Here is a 20,425-nt window from a genome sequence, read left to right as displayed (position 1 = left end):
CCCTCCATCCCATTTTTCCTCCTGTTTCACCCTTTCACTTCTTGACAGTGTTTTACTTCTATCTACTGCTTTCCCCGGTCTGCCCTCTCTTCTCTCAGTCTCCTCCACCCTTTACTTAATCTCTTCCCCTCCAATTTTCCTGTCTGGTAAGATAGATTTCTATATTCAACTGACTGAGTATATTATTCCCTCTGAGCCAATACTGATGAGAGTAAAGTTCAAGTGATGACCATCATCCACCCTCCCATCTTTCCCTCCACTGTAATAGGTTTTTCATACTTCTTCATGTGAAATAATTTCACCCCATTTAACTCTCCCTTCCTTCCCCACCCAGTATATACCCCTTGTTCAGTTTTTTGTCATTCCCTCAAATTCACCTTATACCCATACCCTCTGTCCATGTATATTCTTTCTACCTATACTATTAGTGGTATAATTTTTAAGAATTACAAGTATCAGGGGAGGAGCCAAGATGGCAGACTAGAAAGATGCATATACTCTAATGCTTCCCTCACAGCCCACAAAATATCTGTAAAAAATGACTCTCAACAAATTCTAGAGCAGCAGAAGCCACAGAACAACAGAGTGAAAGAGGTTTCCAGCCAAAGGTGACCTGGAAGGCCGACAGGAAAGGTCTATCTCACAGGACGCTGAGCACAGTGGAGCCCAGCCCTGGCCACACAGCACTGGGAAGAACAGGACCTGACCAGACCTGTGGGGCAGAGTTCCCAGCAGGGAGGGTCCCAGATCCCTCAACCCACAAGTGACAAAGAAAGCTCCAAAGGTCAGTGTGGGAGAGCTTTCCCAACTGAGTAAGAAGGGAACAGGGTTCCTCTAGCAATAGCCACAGACAACGGCAGCAGCAGCAGCAGCAGCAGACTGGAAGTAGCTACAGTGGCCGGGAAGCAACCTGGATCCATTGTCTAGGCAGCTCAGCTTAAAGCCTCTGGTGGTAGGGAGCAGCTGATCTAAACCTCAGCCCTGAGTGATGGCTCCACCCTCATCCAAAGCCCCAGGGAATTGAGCAGTTGAGTCTAATCTTAGCCTTGAACACGGCACTGGAGAGAGGAGGGACAACAGGACCATCCTCTTGACAAAGGATTCAGAAGTGAAGTAACTGGCTGGGAAAATGCCAAAAAAAGCAAAAAAAAATAAGACCATAGAAGGTTACTTTCTTGGGGAACAGGTGTCTCCTCCCATCCTTTCTGATGAGGAAGAACAAGGCTTACTGTCCCAGGAAGTCAAGGCCCATGTCTCCAGGGCCTCCAAAGGGAACTTAAACTGGACTCAAGCAATAGAAGAGCTTGAAAAGTGAGTTAGCAGCTTGCTAAAGGAGAACCAAAAAAAAAATGCTGAGGAAAATAACACCTTTAAAAAGAGGCTAACTCAATTGGAAAAAGAGGTCCAAAAAGCCAATGAGGAGAGGAGTTAGAAAACAAAACAAAAAGTTTGAAAAAATAGAAGATAATGTGAAACATCTCATTGGAAAAACAACTGACTTGGAAAATAGATCCAGGAGAGAGAATTTAAAAATTATGGGACTACCTGAAAGCCATGATCAAAAAAAGAGCCTAGATATTATCTTCCATGAAATTACCAAGGAAGACTGTCCTTATATTCTAGAACCAGAGGGCAAAATAAATAATGAAAGAATCTACCAATCACCTCCTGAAAGAGACCAGAAGAGAGAAACTCTTAGGAATATTGTAGACAAATTCCAGAGTGCTCAAGTCAAGGAGAAAATACTGCAAGCAGCTAGAAAGAAACAATTCGAGTATTGTGAAAATACAATCAGGATAACACAGGATCTGGCAGCTTCAACATTAAGGGATTGAAGGGCTTGGAATAGGTTATTCCAGAAGTCAGAGGAATGGGGATTGAAACCAAGAATCACCTACCCAGCAAAACTGAGTATAATACTTCAAGGGAATAAGTGGTCATTCAATGATATAGAGGACTTTCAAGCATTCATGATGAAAAGACCAGAACTGAAGAGAAAATTTGACTTTCAAACACAAAAATCAAGAGAAGCATGAAAAGATAAACAGGAAAGAGAAATCATAAAAGACTTTCCAAAGCTGACATAGTTTCTATGTGGAAAGGACGTAACTCTTGAGACTTTATTCAGTATTTGGGTAGGTAGAAGGATTGTAGATATACATGCACACACAAACACACATGCACACACATATAGACAGAGAATACAGGTTGAGTTGAATCAGAAGAGATGATATCCACAAAAATAAAATAAAATAAAAATTAAGGGATGAGGGAGGAAAATACTGTGAGGAGAAAGGGGGAAATGGAATGGGGCAGGCTACAACTCATAAAAGAGATAAGAAAAATCTTGTTCAATGGAGGAGAAAAGGGAGAAGGGGACAGGGGAAAAAGTGAAGCTTACTCTCTTCACATATGGCTTAAGGAGGGAATAACATGCTCACTAAATTTGGTATGAAAATCTATCTTACACTACAGTAAAGCAGGGGAGGAGGTGACAAGTGGGGTGAGGGGAATGATAGAAGGGAGGGCAAATGGGAAAAGGGAGTAACTAGTAATAAACACTTTTGGGAAGGGACAAGGTCAAATGAGGGAATAAAATAATAAGGGGGGATAGAGTAGGTTAGAGGGCAATATAGTTAGTATTACACAACATGATTATTATGGAAGTCTTTTGCAAAATGACACATATTTAATCTGTATTGAATTGCTTGCCTTCTCAGTGGGGATGGGGAGGGAGGGAGGGAGAGAAGTTGGAATTCAAAGTATGAGAAATGAATGTTGAGAATTATTATTGGATATAACTGGGAAATAAGAAACACAGGTAATGGAGTATAGAAATTTATCTTGCCCTACAAGAAAAGAGAGAAGATGGGGATAAGGGAAGGGTGGGGTGCTATAGAAGGGAGGGTACATTGAGGGAAAGGGTAATCAGAATGCAAGGTATTAGGGGGTGGCTGAACGGGAGAGATGGGGAGAAAAATTGGCATGTTACAAAGTGATGTAAAAGCAATTAGTATTAAACCAACTGACTAAATTAATTACTGAGACTAAATCAGGGACATCTTTAGTCTGGGGAAAAGAATTTTAGTCTAAGTTTCCTAGAGGAAGGTAACCTCAGGTAAAATTTGACATTGATGGAAAAGTTAAGGTTTTAATGGTAAATTTGATTTTATGATTGCTATTTAATCAGGAACTAGAACATGTATAGAAAGGCATGTAAGCCACTTAAGACTTGCCTCAAAAGATGTTCCTTAGCCAATGTGAAATTATAGTCATATCTGAAATCTGGTTATTGAAACTTGCTATTTTAAGATTCTATGGGACTATTAACTGACTGTTCTTCTGAGTCTAACTCCAGGTATAGATAGCAAGAAAGGCAGTCTGAGCCTCCAATCCATGATGCCAGTAAGCCTGTGAGATGCTGGTATGAATTGAGAAAGGTGATCTCATGGGAAGGGTGGGAGAGCAGCTGTTCAGCCTGGGCTGAGGTAGGATTCTCCTGACTCAATTTCCCCACTGACACCTGGCAGACTTTAAGCCTGACTGAATGCAAGTTGACAATCTACTCCTGCCTGGAACTGACATGAAGTTGGGGAGATATTGTTTCCCTGCAATGTCCCTACTCTTAGTGGCAATTTTCTATAGTCAAAAGGTTTGTAAACTTAATACCAGATCTATTAAATTATAGATTGTTGGTAGGGGAACATCTGAGGTCCAGTCTAAAATTAAGCTATTAGGCTTAGGACTTTAGACCAACAACAAGTTAGGGTCCTTTAATTCTTAGTAATAGTGTGGAGACAATTAGGTCAAGGGCTTCTGAAGTTAGCACACATAGTTATTATTTGTGTCTCAGTTGGTTAATGTTAAAAAAAATTTGTTTGTGGTCTATACTGTAAATGCTGTAAAAGAAGTATCACCTGACCAAAAGTCGGAATTGTTTCATGTGATATGAACTGTTTTAAAAACGAAAAATAAAAAAATAAATATATAAAAAAAGGAATCACAAGTATCATCTTCCCATGCAGGGATGTGAACAATTCAGCTGCAATGAATCCCTTATGCTTTCTTTTCCCTTTTCAAGCTTCTTTTGGGTCTTGATATTGGAGATCAAATTTTGTGTTCAATCCTGATCTTTTCCTTATGAAAGCTTGAAATCCTTCTATTTCATTGAATGAACATTCTTCCCTTGAAGTATTGCGCTTAATTTTGCTGGGTAGGTGATTCTTGGTTGTAGTCCTGGCTCCTCTGCCTTCCAGAATATCATGTTCCATGGGCTCTGATCCTTTAATGTTGAAGCTGCCAAGTCCTGTGTAATCCTGACTATGGCTCCCCAATATCTGAATTGTTTCTTTCTGGACACTTGCACTATTTTTTCCTTGACCTTATAGTTCTCTAATTTGGCTGTAATATTCCTTGGAGGCTTTATTTTGGATCTCTTTCCTGAGGTGATGGGTGAATTCTTTTGATGTCTATTTTGCCATCTGGTTCCAGGATAGCAAAGCAGTTTTCCTTGATAATTTCTTGAAAGATGCTGTCTAGATCCTCCCTTTGATTGTGGCTTTCATGTAGTCCAATGATTCCGACATTGTCTCTCCCGAATCTATTTTCCAGTCAGTTGTTTTTCCCATAAAGTATTTTACATTTTCTTCTATTTTTTCATTCTTTTGAAATTCTTTTATTGATACGTGCTATGCCATATTGTCATTGGCTTCCACTTGCCCAATTCTAACTTTTTAGGAGTTATTTTCGTCCATTAATTTTTGTATCTCCTTTACCACTTGGCCAATTCTACTTTTTAAGCAGTCATTTCCTTTTTTCAAGCTGTTGACGCTTTTTTCATAATTCTCTTGCATCACTCTCATTTCTTTTCCCAATTTTTCTTCTACCTCTCTTATATGATGTTTAAGCTTCTCTGAGCTCTTCAATGAGTTCTTTCTGGGCTTGAGATCACGTCCCATTTTTCTTTGGGGCTTTGCTCATAGCTGTTTTGATCTTGGCCTCTTCTGAGTTTGTGTCTTGATCTTCCCTATCACCATAATAACTTTCTATGGTTTCTATGATACTTTTTTGTTGTTGTTGTTTTGCTCATCTTTTTTGGCCCTTTTCCTTTCTTTTATATTTGAGCTCTGTCCCCAGGGTGGAAGGGACACTGTCTCAGGTTTCTTGTGCCCTTGCTGCTTACCTGGTGCTGCACTGGTGCTGCCCTGAGGCCACAGAGGACCCTTGTGTCTGGTGCTGCATGGAGGGGGTGGGGTGGGGCGTGGCTGGTGCTACTGGAGGCCATAAGGGTCTGGCAGCTTACCTGGTGCTGATAAAGGATCCTAGTGCTGGTGTCTGGTGTGTGCTGAGGCCAGTGGGGTGTTTCTGCATTTCTCCAGGGCTACATGGGAAGCACATAGTAGTCTGGCCCCCAGCAGCTATCTGCTTCCTCAGAGCTATGTTGAAGCATATCAGGGGGCAGGGAGGTAATTCAGCTGGTAGCTGCCTGTTTACTTAGGGACCCATAAGGTTGTCACCTACCTGCTTGCCTGGGGCTATGCTAAAGCATGTGGCAGTTCAGGGAGCTGGAGTCTGCCTCATCCCCTACTAAGTCCTGGGGTTGGCATTTGCCTGCTGCACTGCACTGGGGCTCAGGATCTCCTGCTGGTTTGCTGAGGTGGGGCTTGCTACTGGCTTGCTGGGATGCTTCCTGTCCTGGACTGAATTCTCCTTTTACCCAAATGAGACAGACCTTTCTTGCCAATCTTCCAAGATTCTTGGGCTAAAAGATTATTTCACTCTCTCTTTTTGCTGGTTCTGCTGTTTCAGGATTTGGGGGCGCTATATGGGAGAGTTATAGCAACTTACTGCTTACTCCACCATCTTGGCTCCTGGAAGTCTTTGAAAGATTTCTAAAATCAGTCAGCCAGAAAAACTGCTAAAAGTTTAGAATGCTGGGGAAAATTAATAAAGTTATTAATAAAGTTAATAAAGTTTGATATTTGAAGCAATTGTGCCAGGAAGCAGAACTCCCACTTGAAGTTTTCAGTGGAAGATAAAGTGAAAAGATCTAGATTTCTTTTCCCTGTCATTTCAGCCTTGGCCATATTAGAATTACAGAGACAAAATCAGATAGTCAAAAAAGAAAATTTTTTCCCCTGGTTTATAAACCTGCTAAAAACATTTTAGTAGATTTTAGAGATTTGAAGATTAAGGAGAAATAGAGATTAAGCATTAAGGAGTTTGGAGATTAATCATTTTCACTTAGCAGAAGCTTAACATATGCTGAAATAGTGGGTTTTGGGCTACCATTCCATAGAATTTATTTTAAGGAAAAATAAGAATTAAATTCTCTAAAAGTTTTAAGAGTAAATAATACTTAGATCACTTTTCACCCCCACCTCCATCCCGAAGATTGACAGACCTATTGTTTTAGTGTAAAGAAGAAGGTATCTAGTTTGAAAACAATCTCAGAATGAAGAAAAAATATATAGGTATGTGGTTTGCAGTTTAAATTTACCTGGTACTTAATCCTTCTTTGATCATGAAAAGAGAAAAGACTGCTTAAATCAGGGACCCCCAGAGCCCACCATACGAACTAGGGGGTCCTCCTTCTGACTTCTTTCCCAGATCAGTGACCCCTTGTGATTCACCCAGTTCAAAGATCACCTGTGATTACCCTAGCACAGTGACTCTTGCCTTCTGCCCCTGTTAACTATCATCTCAGATCAGTTTCCCCAAAAAAGGTGTTGGACAGCAAAACAAAAAAAGAAAGAAAGTTTCCTGATTTATTATGAGGAAAATAATAACAATATTCACCTCCCAGGGTTGCTGTCAGGATCAAAATGGTATAATGATTGTGAAGTGCTTAACACAGTGATTGGCATATGGCAAGCACTATACAAATGTTGACTATTAATTATTTCTTTATTTGAATGTAATTACTCCATGCTTGATAACTCTATACTGAATTTTAGATGTGATTAATATAAAATATCAAAGGTAGTAAGATGAATGATTTCTATGGAGGATAATGTGGAAATGCATTCAGTTGAACTGATATCATCTGACTGGTAATAAGTTTTATTTCCTGTTTTAAATACATGATATTGTGCATGTTATTACTGCATTTCTAAATTCTATTATATTGTGAAATATAGGAAATTGTATCAGAAATGCTGGGAGAAAAATAATTTCTTTTTATCTAGATGCTGTTAGACTATGAATTAAAATTTTAAAAGAATGTGATAAAAACAGACATTTGAAAAGTTAACTATTCAGTGAGGTATATCTTATTTTAAAATATGATAGTAATAAGTTTATCATAATGAAGAGTGAGTTTTCACTCGAAAAATTTTGGCTATCACTTACAAAAATTATGAAAATGATATTTAATATGAGTCAGCTATCAGGTATTTGCTGTAACAAAAAAATATAATTAGTTTTGATTTATAAGTAAAGGATAACTTTATAAGTAAAGAATAAAATTTATAAGTAAAGGATAAATATTAGGGAAACATGAGGAAACTAATAATATTCAAGCCCTAAATTGAGATTACTGAAATTTTGCTATTTGAGGTAAAAAGTCTTGGGAATATAATTTACTGTTGTTTTGGTTACAGGGATGGTTGTCAGAATTGTCATGAAACCAATAACAGAAAATTGTAGGGGCCAGAAATTTAACCAAGAGCAGACTGAGGCAAGTCTCTGGGCAAGCTAACCTTTATTAGCAGGGCTGTATAACCTGGTAACGCAGGAGACATTGGGCTAGCCTCCATTCGTGCCAAAGACTCAGAGCAAGAGCTGACAGGGTCTTTTATACCTACGTGAATTTTCCTTCTGATTGACCTGATGGTACATCATTTGGACCTCCCCTGGCAAACATAAAGAACCCTGATTGGTGGACATTTTAATGAGGAGGTGAGGTAAGAGTTCTCAGCTCCTTCCTATGACCTCATTGAAGGGGGAGTAGGGCAAGTTAGGAAAAAAGCAAGGACATCCCCTGGGCAGGACCTAAGCTCTAACTGGCTTCTGTTTATGGAATAAACAAAAGCAATTGGTCCTGCCCAAGCTAGTTAATAAGCAGATGCCTTGGGGGCTAGAATTACCTTACTCAGTTGCCCTTCAAAAACTGCCTGATCTTCAAAAGCTGAGGTCTGAGCAAATAGATGGATTCACATAATAAGTAATACAGTCCAGGGAGCAGCTAGGTGGTGCAGTGGATAGAGCACCAGGGTAGGAGTCAGGAGGATCTGAGTTCAAATCTCACCTCAAACACTTGACACTCACTAGCTGTGTGACCTTGGGCAAGTCACTTAACCCCAATTGCCTCATCCTGGGTCATCTCCAGTCATCCTGATGAGTACCTGGTCACTGGATTCAGATGGCTCTGGAGGAGAAGTGAGGCTGGTGACCTGCACAGTGCTCCCTCACTCAAAACAAAGTCAAATGTAAGTCATATCATCATTTCTCTGATGGCGTGGTCTTCTTCAGCAACGAAGGACAAACACACGATACAATCCAACATTAATTTTCTTCAAAATGGCATGTGGGGTAGTCTGAGAATTGTCCTTGGGAAAAAGTTGGCATAACCTAAGGCAGGAGAATCTTGACTTGGTTTCCCCATTGTGCTATTTCTTTTCTGAACAGGAAATTTCCTGACCTAGTTAATCTTGAGTCTTGCTTTTGATACCTTGTGAATATCTGATTGGCTATCAGATACATCTCATGCCTGGAATCAGAGTTATGGGAGTTTGTCCCTTGTGATGGTTTATGCCAGGTCAGTCTGTGCCCTCCAGGGAACCAATCTGACATTGTTATAACTCTGTCCTTCCTTTTTCTTTTATAGCAAATTTGTATAATCAGAGCAGATAAGCAGTAGAAATTTTTAAAGTACAATATTAAACCTATTAATTAACAGAATACTACTGGAATGTGTGAAAAATCTTACAATTTTAATCTGTTTGTGTGGCAAAATTAAAAGTTAGACAAAGGAGGGACAAATTAGACAGGAGAAATTATACAAAGTACTAAGACAAAGATGTAATGTAAATGCTATCTAAATGGAATAGTAAATTTTGAGAAACCAACAGGATTAGATTTTTTTCTCTAAGAACTATATTCATATGTACATGATTAACTTCCAAATGTATCTAGAATGGAAATTCAGCCCTTCATTACATTTTAGTAATAAGTTCTCAAAATTGGATTAAGGATTTTGCATATAAAATTGCATTGATAACTGTAAAGTGAAATTATTTCCCATTTTTAAAGTATCTGTCTGATCATTTTAAAAGACAGTTCATTTTACAAGTTAGATCCTTGTGGATTTTTTTTTTTAAGATCCTTATATCAGATATAGGGTTTGTTGGACAATTGTCACGCATTGCTTAATAAATCAATATGCTCAGATGATCAGACCTTTGTTTTCTAGTCATTTTATCTTTCAACTGTCATAGAGACAGAGTTCAAGATCCAAAAGCTGAGCTATCTCTCTTATAATCTCTAAAAGAGGCATTGGGCTAAAATTACATATACATACATACACACATACACATATATACACACATACACATATGTACATATATAGAAATATATAAATAATATACATACACACGTGGAATACAATTATATATGACACATATATTTCTATATAATACACATATGTATATATTTATCACTCTTCACATATCTCTAGTCTAAGGGTATGATATGATGTTTAGGGGTTCAGAACAAAAGTTGTTTCCACTATTACTCTTAATATTTTTTCCAATTACATGTAAAAAGTTTTTGCATTCATCTTTTAAAATTTTGAGTTCCAAATTCTTTCCTTCCTTCTTACCCCCTCCTTGAGAAGACAAGAACTCTGATATTGATTATACATATGCAATCATGAAAAATATATTTATATATTAGTCATGTTGTGAAAGAAAACAAAGAACAAGAAAAAAAAGGAAAAATAAACTGGTTTGTTTTTTTTTTAAATATACTGTGATCTGCATTCAGACTCTATCAGTTTTTGCTTTGGAGATGGATAGCATTTTTCATCATAAGTCCTTCAGAATTGTCTTAAATTATTGTATTACTGAGAATAGTTAGGTCATTCACAGTTGATCAAGGTACAATATTGCAGTTAGCTGTGTACAATGTTCTCCTGGTTCTGCTCACTTCAATTTGCATCAGTTCATGTAAATCTTTTCAGGATTTTCTGAAGTCTACTTGTTCATCATTTTTTATAACACAATAGTATTCCATCACAATCATATACCACAACTTGTTCAGCCATTCCTCAATTGGTAGGCATCTCCTCCATGATTACAGGGGACAGTAGTCCTTAGTTTATACCTGCCAGATTACTCCCTTCCCACGAAATACTATTTATACAAAAGGTCATTACAATTAGTGAATAGTGAATAAACCCAAGCATTTATCCAAACAAAATAGCAAACAAAAATCATAGAAGTCCTACAGATTAGATTATAACAAAGAATGCAGCCTGAAGTGAGATAGATCTCAACTCCGACAAAAGGAAAGAAAACCTTCTCATCCAGAGGAGGTTTACTCTCAGCAGTCTCTAGAATTGTAAGCCCTGGAGCTCAAAGAACACACATGTTCAGACTTAGAGGACTCCAGACTACCATTCAGAAGTCTCTTTCTCTCAGCTGCCTCCCTGGGATTCCTTATTCCATGTGTGTCTCAGAAGCCACTTCCCAATGTCTTCAAAAACTTAAGTCCCTCATACAATCAATTCCATATGGTGCTCAGCTTTCTCTCAGCTGATCAGGAGTCACAAACCCCAAACTTGAATGGAAGCAGTTACATACACACACACAGACACAGACACACACACACACACATACACACACACACGATTACTGAAAAATCAAGTTGGTCAAAGAAATTCTATGTGAGGTATATGTGTATGTTCAATAGGGTTTTTCTTATTAAAGTTAAATTCAAAAAAATATTTTATGGCTTAGTGGCTTTCTTATTTCTATTATACTAACATTAAAAGGGCTCTCAGAATATGAAGGGATGATATCTAAAAAATAAAATTAAGGGGTGAGAGAGAGGAATGTATTGGGAGAAGGAGAAAAGGAGAGGTAGAATGGAAGGAAAGAGGGAAGAAAAAGCTTTTACAGTGAGGGGAAGAAGGGGGAGATGAAAGGGAATGTGTGAACCTTACTCCCATCAGATTTGGCTGAAGGAGGGAATAACATGCACACTCATTGAGTATGGAAATCTATCACACTACAGAAAAGTAGAGGGGAAGGGGATAAGAGGGGGATGACAAAAAAGAGAGAAAATGGGGAGAGTGGTAATCAGAAGCAAACACTTTTGAGGTGGGACAGGGTCAAAGGAGAGAATGGAATAAATGGGGGGCAGGATAGGATGGAGAGAAATATAGTTAGTCTTTCACAACATTACTATTATAGAAGTGTTTTGCATGACTACAAATGTATAACCTACATCAAATTGCTTACCTTCTTAATGAGGGTAGGTGGGGAAGGAGGGAGGAAGAAAATTTGGAACTCAATGTTTTAAAAACGAATGTGAAAAATTGTTTTTACATGCAACTAGAAAATAAGATATACAGGGAATTGGGTATAGAAATCATCTTACCCTACAGGAAAATAGAAGGGAAGGAAGGAAATAAGAGGCAGGGACTGATAGAAGGGAGGGCAGATTGAGGGAAGGGGTAATCAGAATGCATGCTGTCTTGGGGGGAGGGGAAAGATGGGGAGAAAATTTGGAACTCAAAATCTTGTGAAAGTGAATGTTAAAAACTAAAACTAAAATTAATTAACAAAAAGAAAGATTTTTAAAAGGCTCTCAGAGTCATAATTTCATTTTGGTTAATTAATATAGTGAGGAAGGGAAAGACTTAAAGAAATGAGCAAGCCCTCAGTCTAATGGCACAACAAACTCCTTCAAAAAACTGACATCTCCTTCTGGGATAAGAACCCATTGTTTGACAAAAATTGCTGGGAAAACTGGATAACAGTGTGGCGGAAATTAGGCATAGACCCATACCTGACACCGTACACAAGAATAAAGTCCAAATGGGTACATGATTTAGGTATAAAGATTGATACCATGAGTAAACTGGAGAAGCAAGGAATAGTGTATTTATCAGATCTATGGAGAAGGGAAGAATTCTTTACTAAAGGAGAGATAGAATGCATTATGAAATGCAAAATGGATAACTTTGATTACATTAAACTGAGAAGTTTTTGCACAACCAAACCCAATGCAACCAAAATCCGGAGGGATGTAGTAAATTGGGAAAAAATTTTTACAGCTAAGCTCGGGGATAAAGGCCTCATTTCTAGAATATATAGAGAACTGACCCAAATATATAATCATACAAGTCATTCCCCAATTGATAAATGGTCAAAGGATATGAACAGGCAATTTTCAGAGGAAGAAATTAAAGCTATCTATAATCATATGAAAAAATGCTCTAAATCACTATTGGTTAGAGAGATGCAAATCAAAACAACTCTGAGGTACCACATCACACCTATAAGATTGGCAAACATGACAGAACAAGAAAATGATAAATGCTGGAGAGGATGTGGGAGAGTTGGAACACTAATTCATTGTTGGTGGAGCTGTGAGCGCATCCAACCATTCTGGAGAGCAATTTGGAACTATGCCCAAAGGGCTACAAAAATGTGCATACCCTTTGACCCAGCAATATCGCTACTAGGACTATATCCCCAAGAGATCATAAAAATGGGAAAGGGTCCCACATGTACAAAAATATTTATAGCAGCACTCTATGTAGTTGCCAAAAACTGGAAGTCAAGGGGATGTCCATCAATTGGGGAATGGCTGAATAAATTATGGTATATGAATGTAATGGAGTACTATTGTGCCATAAGAAATGATGAACAAGAAGACTTCAGAGAGGCCTGGAAGGACTTATATGACCTGATGCTGAGTGAAAGGAGCAGAACCAGGAGAACTTTATGCACAGCAACAACCACAGTGTGTGAGAGTTTTTTCTGGTAGACTTAGATTTTTGTAATAACACAAGAACTTCTGAAAAAAAAAAAATCCCAATGGTGGACCTCAAGGCAAAATGCCTTCCACACTCAGAGAGAGAAATATGGAAGTCACTCACATAATGTAGCAGATCATGTTTGTGTATGTGTATCTGTTTGTGTATCATGTTCTGATTTGTTATACGGATTCTTTCATTTATCTTAGTCTGACTACACAGCATGACTATAGTGAAAATATACTCAATAGGAAAGTATATGTAGAATCTATACAGAATTGTATGCAGTCGTGGGGAGGGAGGGAGGTAGTGGGGGGTGGGTGGGGAGGGATAAAATCGCAATTGTATGGCAGTGATTGTTAAACATTAAAAAAATAAAAAAATTAATAAAAAAAAAAAATAAAATAAATAAAAAAAAATAAAAAATAAAAAAAAAAAAAAACAAAAAACTGACATCTCTGTAGGTCCTGATGTCTTCCTCCAGAGAACTTATCAGATAACCTTAAATTGATTGAATTTAAAGACCAAGGTATTTATGGATTCAAGAAAGCCAAGTTAAGAGCTACAGTGCACAATACGGTTTTTCATTTTATGAATTTTACATTTCCAAGTGTAAAATATTCTATGTTACTAGTAACAAACTTAGTTTTCAGATGATATTCTAATATAGCTGTAATGATGGTTACCATGAAAATTATCCTTTGAATTTTCTTGCTTTCAAAAGAATTTAAGTTTAACATTGGATGAAAACTTCATTAGAGCATCTTAAAAAAGGACATATGATTAAAAAAAAAAAACAACAGTCACAAGGACTTTTAACACTTCAGAAAAACTAAGTATACAAATATTAAAGTAATGTGAACCTTTTCAAAACTTGGTATAAAACACCTGATAAGCAAGAAGCTGGCAAAAAGATAGGTAGTTCGACTTTTAAACTGGTACCAGAAATACTAAATTTAATGGAGGAAACACCTCCCCTCCCCCCATTATAGTACATTGGGCAGACCTTCAGAGGATTTATGGAAAGAAATGGATGAGAACTGCACAAGATGAGAAGGCATGGAGAGATTTGCGATTTGCTCTGGTCAACAAAGTACCCACATTAATGAATTCACCAATATCCACCAAAGTATCAAGATAGAAGTATTTTACTATGTAGTCATTAAAAATACTTGTGGAATATGGCAGTATGCTTAGCATGCTAGAAAAAAAGAGTAGAAAACCACACAGCACACCTGTGCAGTATGAAAGGTCTGAACTGAGTTTCCTCAATCGTGGCCAAGGCATATTCTTCACAGTGACTTGCATATGTGCAAACTTGGAATTTTAAAGACTAATCTAGCCTTGAATCATCTACTCACCAAATAAAGCATCTAAACAGCTTCCTTAATATGCAGAACACACATTTTTCAGTTTCAGCTAAATAGGCCGTCTTTTGAAATTTAACTCCCATATAGAAAATTCTGGTTTTGGCACCTAGCAAGCATGACAAATACTAACCAAGTGTTTAAAGGGAAAGGGAAAAAAAAGAAAGTTGCTCCTCATAATGAGAATACTGCTACAAATGGTACTATCCTAATGTATAAAGAATGTTCATTTACATTCAGGCCATTAAATTCTGTTTTGTTTTGTTTTCTGATATACTTACTTTCTTGCCAAACCTTTATTTTTTCTTTTTTCTACTGAGCTGATGCTACATTAAGATATAAGTACAAATATTTAATATGTGTTTTAAATTGGTCCAATTGTTTGAGAAAGCCTTTTCTCTTAATTAACCAAAGGCATACGTGCTGGGTCAATGAAACCAAAACATAAGAGCGAGGAATTTTGATGAAGATAATAATTGCTTACAGATCAGCTTGTTTTAACTTGTTCTTTCAACAAAGAATATAATTTTATACTACATTTGCATTGCAGACTTTTTCTCTGCATCATCACTATTATAAAATGCACTTTTAAAAGAGAGATTATCTATAGGTTAAATTGAAAGGAAGTTATCAGTTAGATTCCATCATCTCCAAAATTTCACTTACTCAAACTCTGCAATGACAAAAGAAAATTACGCTGGCTTAAGCAATGGTTTGAATCTTTATATACTACTTATAATGTTTAAGGGGTATAGCACAAATCCAGGAAGAAGGTCACCTGGTTTTGATTTCCAGCCCTGCCAATTGGGATCCCAGTCTGCACACATAGAATCTTCTGGGCATAAGGCTGAAGTGAGTTCAGTTCAAACCCCAGAGACCCAGTAATCATAGATGTCATAAGGTCTCTGAATCATAATAGATCCTGAGCCTTAGAGCACCATAGGCAGGAAAGGGTCTCTACCAAAAATGACTCAAATCTAAAAAGAACCCTAGGCTAAGGGAGCCAAAGGTATTAGAGGGCCTGCAAGCCAAATCAAGTCAACCAGCATTTATTAAATACCTACAATGTGGCAGCCACCTTACTAAGCACTGCAGATACAAATAACGGCAAAAAGACAGTCCCTGCTCTCAAGAAATTCTGAGTCTAATAGGAGAGACAACTTGCAAACAATTAACTATGTACAAACAAGATCTATACAGGATAAACTGGAGGGTAGTCACAGAGGGAAAGCACTAAGATTAAAGAGGACCAGGAAAGGGATTTAGCTGAGACTTGAAGAAATCCAGGGAGGCCAGGAAGTGGAGATGAGGAAAAAGAGTTCCAGACATGGGGAACAACCAGCAAAAATTCCCAGAGTTGGGAAATGGAATGTCATGTGTAAAAAAACAGGAACAAGGTCATTCTAAGTCTAACTATCATACTTTTCCTCTGCCTTTGAATCTCTTGCCTCCTCGTCTTCTCACTGTTCATGTTCTTACAAACTCCAACCCTGGACTATCCCCATTATTTGGCTTCTCCCTAAGAACCACCAGACCCTGACCCTCTAGACCCACCCTTGACAGCTGCCTTTCCAGTGAACAATCCTGTACATGTGAGCTCCCTGAAAAGAACGGTTCTTACTTTTCTATTTGTAGCTCTAGTGCTTGGCATATAAGAAGCACTGATAGATGTTTGATCTATTCATACTTTACCCCTACCGATGTGCTGCTCAGTGTTACTAGAGAAAAGTCATACAACCTTACAACATACACCTTTATGTTATGCAGTTTCAGCTGGGCCCTCAATACTACAGAGCAATCCAGGTCTTCTCCATTTCTTCTTGGCTCAAAAGAACCCCAGCTGGTGGTATGGGACATGTAAGGGTTAACTCAATCTCCCAGTTCCACTAGTAACCTGAGCCAGAACATCAACCATTAACAAACTCCTCAATCTAGCATTTAAAGCTCTCTACAATCTGGCTCCAACCTATTTTCCAGACTTATGTTCTATTATTCTCTTTCATTCACTCAATGTTGCATCTAAACTGGCATACTAGCTGTTCTCTGAACTTGACATCCCATCTGATTTCTAGGTTTTTATATGAACATATAATGGGAGCAAACAAGGGAGCTCCCCTGATCTGTAGGACTTTGGGTCACTTTCAAAAGGTAACGTGTGCCAGTGCAGTGCTGAAAGAAGTAGCATTTGGGGATGACACATCAACCTCTTGGTTCCCTCTGAGTCAGTCAGTGCCCACAAAGGCCCCTAGGAACTCCCAAATTCTCAAATGCATAAGATTGCCTTCCAGATCAGAAAAATCATCTCAGGATTAATGTTTGTCACCTATGCTCAGGGAAAGAAACAAAAAGTAGAAGAGGGAGTCAGGGGCCCATAGTCTAGGTTTAAGCTAGCCTAGGCCAGGGGTGGGGAACCTGTAGCCTTAAGGCCACATGTGGCCTTCTAGGTCCTTAAGTGTAGTCTTTTGATTGAAGCCAAATTCTACAGAACAAAAAGAAAACCACAGAGTTTGTTTTGAGTGACCAGTCAGGATCCAGTCAAGCCATCTAAGGACTGACCTAGCTTCATTCATTTTGCCAATGTTATTTTGTCAATGACATGAATAAAATCAAAGGTGACCTGTCGCTTAAATCTGCTGATGACACCAAGCAAATGATAATGGAGGAGAGCTAACTAATCCAGTAGGTGACAGAGCAAGGATCCAAAAAAAGAGCTAGACCGAGAACACTGGGCTAAATCTAATGAAACAGAATTGAGTAAGTCTAAATGCATGTTACAAGTCTTACACTTGGGTTCAAAAACAATCAGCTCTTCAAGTCCATGATGAGAGGCATGACTGGAGAGCAGTTTGTATCTATGGACTACAAGTCAGCATTGGGACATGTCAGCCAAAGACACTAGTACCATCTTGAGCAGCAGTAGACAAGCATAGATTCAACAAACGAAGAGGCAAGAGTCTCTCTAGTCTCTAGTGTTGATCAGGGGATCAGATTTCCACTGGAATACTGAGTCCCATTCTGAACAGCAGGGTTTAAGGAGGACATTGATGAAGTAGTGCATATCCAAAGAAGAGCAACCAATACGTTGAGTCCATTATCAGATGAAGGAACTGGGGATGTTCCTTCTTAAAAAGAGGAGACTAGGAGGAGGGGAATATATTGTCTGAGAACAAATATTAGAAGAACTAACACATGGAGGAGGAGTCCAATTCGTTGTATTTGGCCTCATAAGGCAGAAGCAGAAACAACAGATGGAAATAGCCAATAGGCAAATTTAGATCTGATGACTGGGAGTGGGGGTGGGGGAAAGGTTAACAGTAACTTCTGAACAACAAAACTGTTCAAATGTGGAATGAACTGCCTCAAGAGAGGTAGGTTCCCCCTTCTTAGGGTCTTTAAGCAGATAGGTTGAATAAGCATATTTCAGGTATGCTAAAGCAAGAATTCCTTTCAGATATGAGTTGGCGTGGAGGGCTACTGAGGTCCTAAGTTTTTAATAAAGGCACACACATAAGGCAGACCAAAGTCAATAGTTGAAGAGAGAGTCTTGTGTGACCTTTGATCTCCAGTGAGAGATTAATTACCTCTTTGGTTCAACCCTAAAACAGTATTAAGTAAGGAGGTCATTGTAGTCAGCTCAAGACAGTGTTTGGCACATAATAGCCACTTAATAAATGCTATTCCCTTCCCTGTCTTAAAGCAGAGTCTCATTCATGATGAGGGCATCAAATTCTGATGAATTTCCTCTAGACCCTGTGGCTAAGACTATAAACTCTTCTTTACTGCAGCTTTCTAGTCCCAGGTGATTAGAGGATGGGGTCCTGACATCAATAGCTTGTATTTTTTACCAGTCTTTTTTTTAACCCACTGGCATTTTTAGTCCCTAATTCCTATCTGACTTCCTTGTCTTTGACATGTTGTTTGACATGACACTTGACATTCATACATGCTCTGAGTTCAGCTCACCTTGCTGGTTCTGAACCATACTTTGATGATACCAATTCAAACTGATCATCTCACGATAAACCCAATTCGGAATTAACCAATGATCTTTGATTCCTACTTGGGATAACAAAGCAATGGAAACAAAGTGGTGGTCATTGACTTTGAAATGGCTAAAAAACAAAAACAAAAAACTATGCCATATGAATGTAATAGAATATTTTGTATGAGAAGAAATGACAAATATAAGGAATTCAGAGAAACATGGGAAGATTTGTATGAACTGATGCAGACCAAAATAAGGAGAACAAAAGAAAGAATAGATATCCAGCAGTGTAAATGAAAAGATCACTGAAATCAAGGATGAAACCAAGATGGCAGAGTACATAGGCTGGGACCCAGGTAAACTCTCTTAATATTCCCCTCCAAATAGCTTTAAAATAACATCTCAAATCAAATTTTGGAGTAACAAAAGGTCAAAGGGAGACATTTCTGTAACCTAAGACAACTTAAGAAATCTGCATGAAAGATCTATAATACCCTTGGTAAATGATGGCTTGGAGCATGGCAGGAGCACCAGCAGTGAGTCTGGGAGGCAGCCATGACAGCAAGAGCAGCACCTTTGAGATCTGTCAGCCCAGAGATAGTAATAAGGTCAGACAACTGGTCAGAAAAAGATGTCTGCTGGCACTGGATGCAGCTGGCACTGACTGGCAACTCTATTGCTCAATGAAGTTCTGGGCTGCAATTCTAGGCCAGAGATGAGTGCTTGTGATTGGTCACAAGGGAACAGGAGCTCTGGTCACAGTTACATGGCTAAAAGGAATACTAGCATTTGCTGCTACAGGAGAGAAGGGGCCCTTCATGGAAAAGACCAGAGCACAGACCAGGAGAGCAGTGCCCACAGCTATTCCAGGATAACCCCACTTTGAAAGCATTGAAAATTTGCAGACTCCCAGAACTAGCTCTGAAAACAGCAGCACAAAAGAGCCTGAAATTTGGCACAGTACTTCCCCATTGCCAGGTGAGCAGAACTCAACTTTAACATAAAGTTCAAAGTAAATAAATAAACTAGGAAAATGCACAAACAATAATGACAAAAAGAATTTGACTATAAAAAGTTACTATAGTATCAGAGAAGACTAAGACATAAAAAAGAAGACAACGATGTGAAAACAGCTACAAGCAAATCCCCAAAGAAAAATGTGAATTAGATCTAAGGCCAGCAAGAATTCCTAGAAGAGTTCAAGAAAGAGGTGAGTGGTAGAGGAAAAATTGAGAAAGAAAATGAGAGTAATATAAGAAAATTATAAAAAGAGAATTAACAACTTGGCAAAAGAGGCACAAAAAATACTGAAGAAAATAACACTTCATAAGACAGAACTGGCTAAATGATAAAAGGGGCACACAAGTTCACTGAAGTAAAAATTCTTTTAAAAGCAGATTAGGTCAAGTAGATAAAGAAGTGCAAAAAAAATCACTGAAGAAAAGAACTCCTTAAAAAGAAGAATTGCCCCAATGAGAAAAGGGATACAAAAATCTCACTGAAGAAAATAATTCCTTAAAAATTAGAACTGGGCAAGTATAAGCTATTGACTCCATGAGATGCCAAGAAAAAATAAAGCAAAGTCCAAAAAATGAAAAAATGGAAAATGTGAAATATCTCATTGGAAAAATAACTGACCTGGAAAATAGACTGAGGAGACATAATTTAAGAATTATTTGTCTATCTGAAAGCCATGATGAAAAAAAAGAGTGTAGATATATTTCAAGAAATTATAAAGGAAAACTGACCCAATGTCTTAGGTAAAACAGTAATTGAAAGAATCCACTGATCACCTCTTGAAAGAGATCCCCAAAATGAAAACTCCCAGGAATATTATAGCCAAATTTCAGAGCTCCCAGATAGAGAACAAGGAAGAATAATTTAAATATTGTGGACCCACAGTCACATGGAATCACACAAGATTTAGCAACTTCCATGTTAAAGGAGTTGAGGGCTTGAAATATGATATTCTAGAAAGCAAAGGAGCTAAGATTACAGCCAAGACTAACTTACCCAGAAAAACCGAATACTGAACTGGTCTAACCAATTTGAGGAACAATCTGGAAATGTGCCCCAAAGGCTATAAAA

General features: G+C 38.1%; 1 protein-coding gene across 3 annotated transcripts in view; it reads right to left on the bottom strand.

Annotated features, from left to right (window-relative positions):
* DENND2B (DENN domain containing 2B) overlaps positions 1–20,425 on the bottom strand; it is a 266,149-nt gene that overhangs the window by 230,113 nt on the left and 15,611 nt on the right. The window lies entirely within an intron of this gene.

The sequence above is a fragment of the Notamacropus eugenii genome, chromosome 6, assembly GCF_028372415.1.
Source record: "Notamacropus eugenii isolate mMacEug1 chromosome 6, mMacEug1.pri_v2, whole genome shotgun sequence".
Lineage (NCBI taxonomy): Eukaryota > Metazoa > Chordata > Mammalia > Diprotodontia > Macropodidae > Notamacropus > Notamacropus eugenii.
The sequence above is the reverse complement of the archived record's forward strand: the minus strand, read 5'-3'. Positions and strand labels throughout refer to the sequence as shown.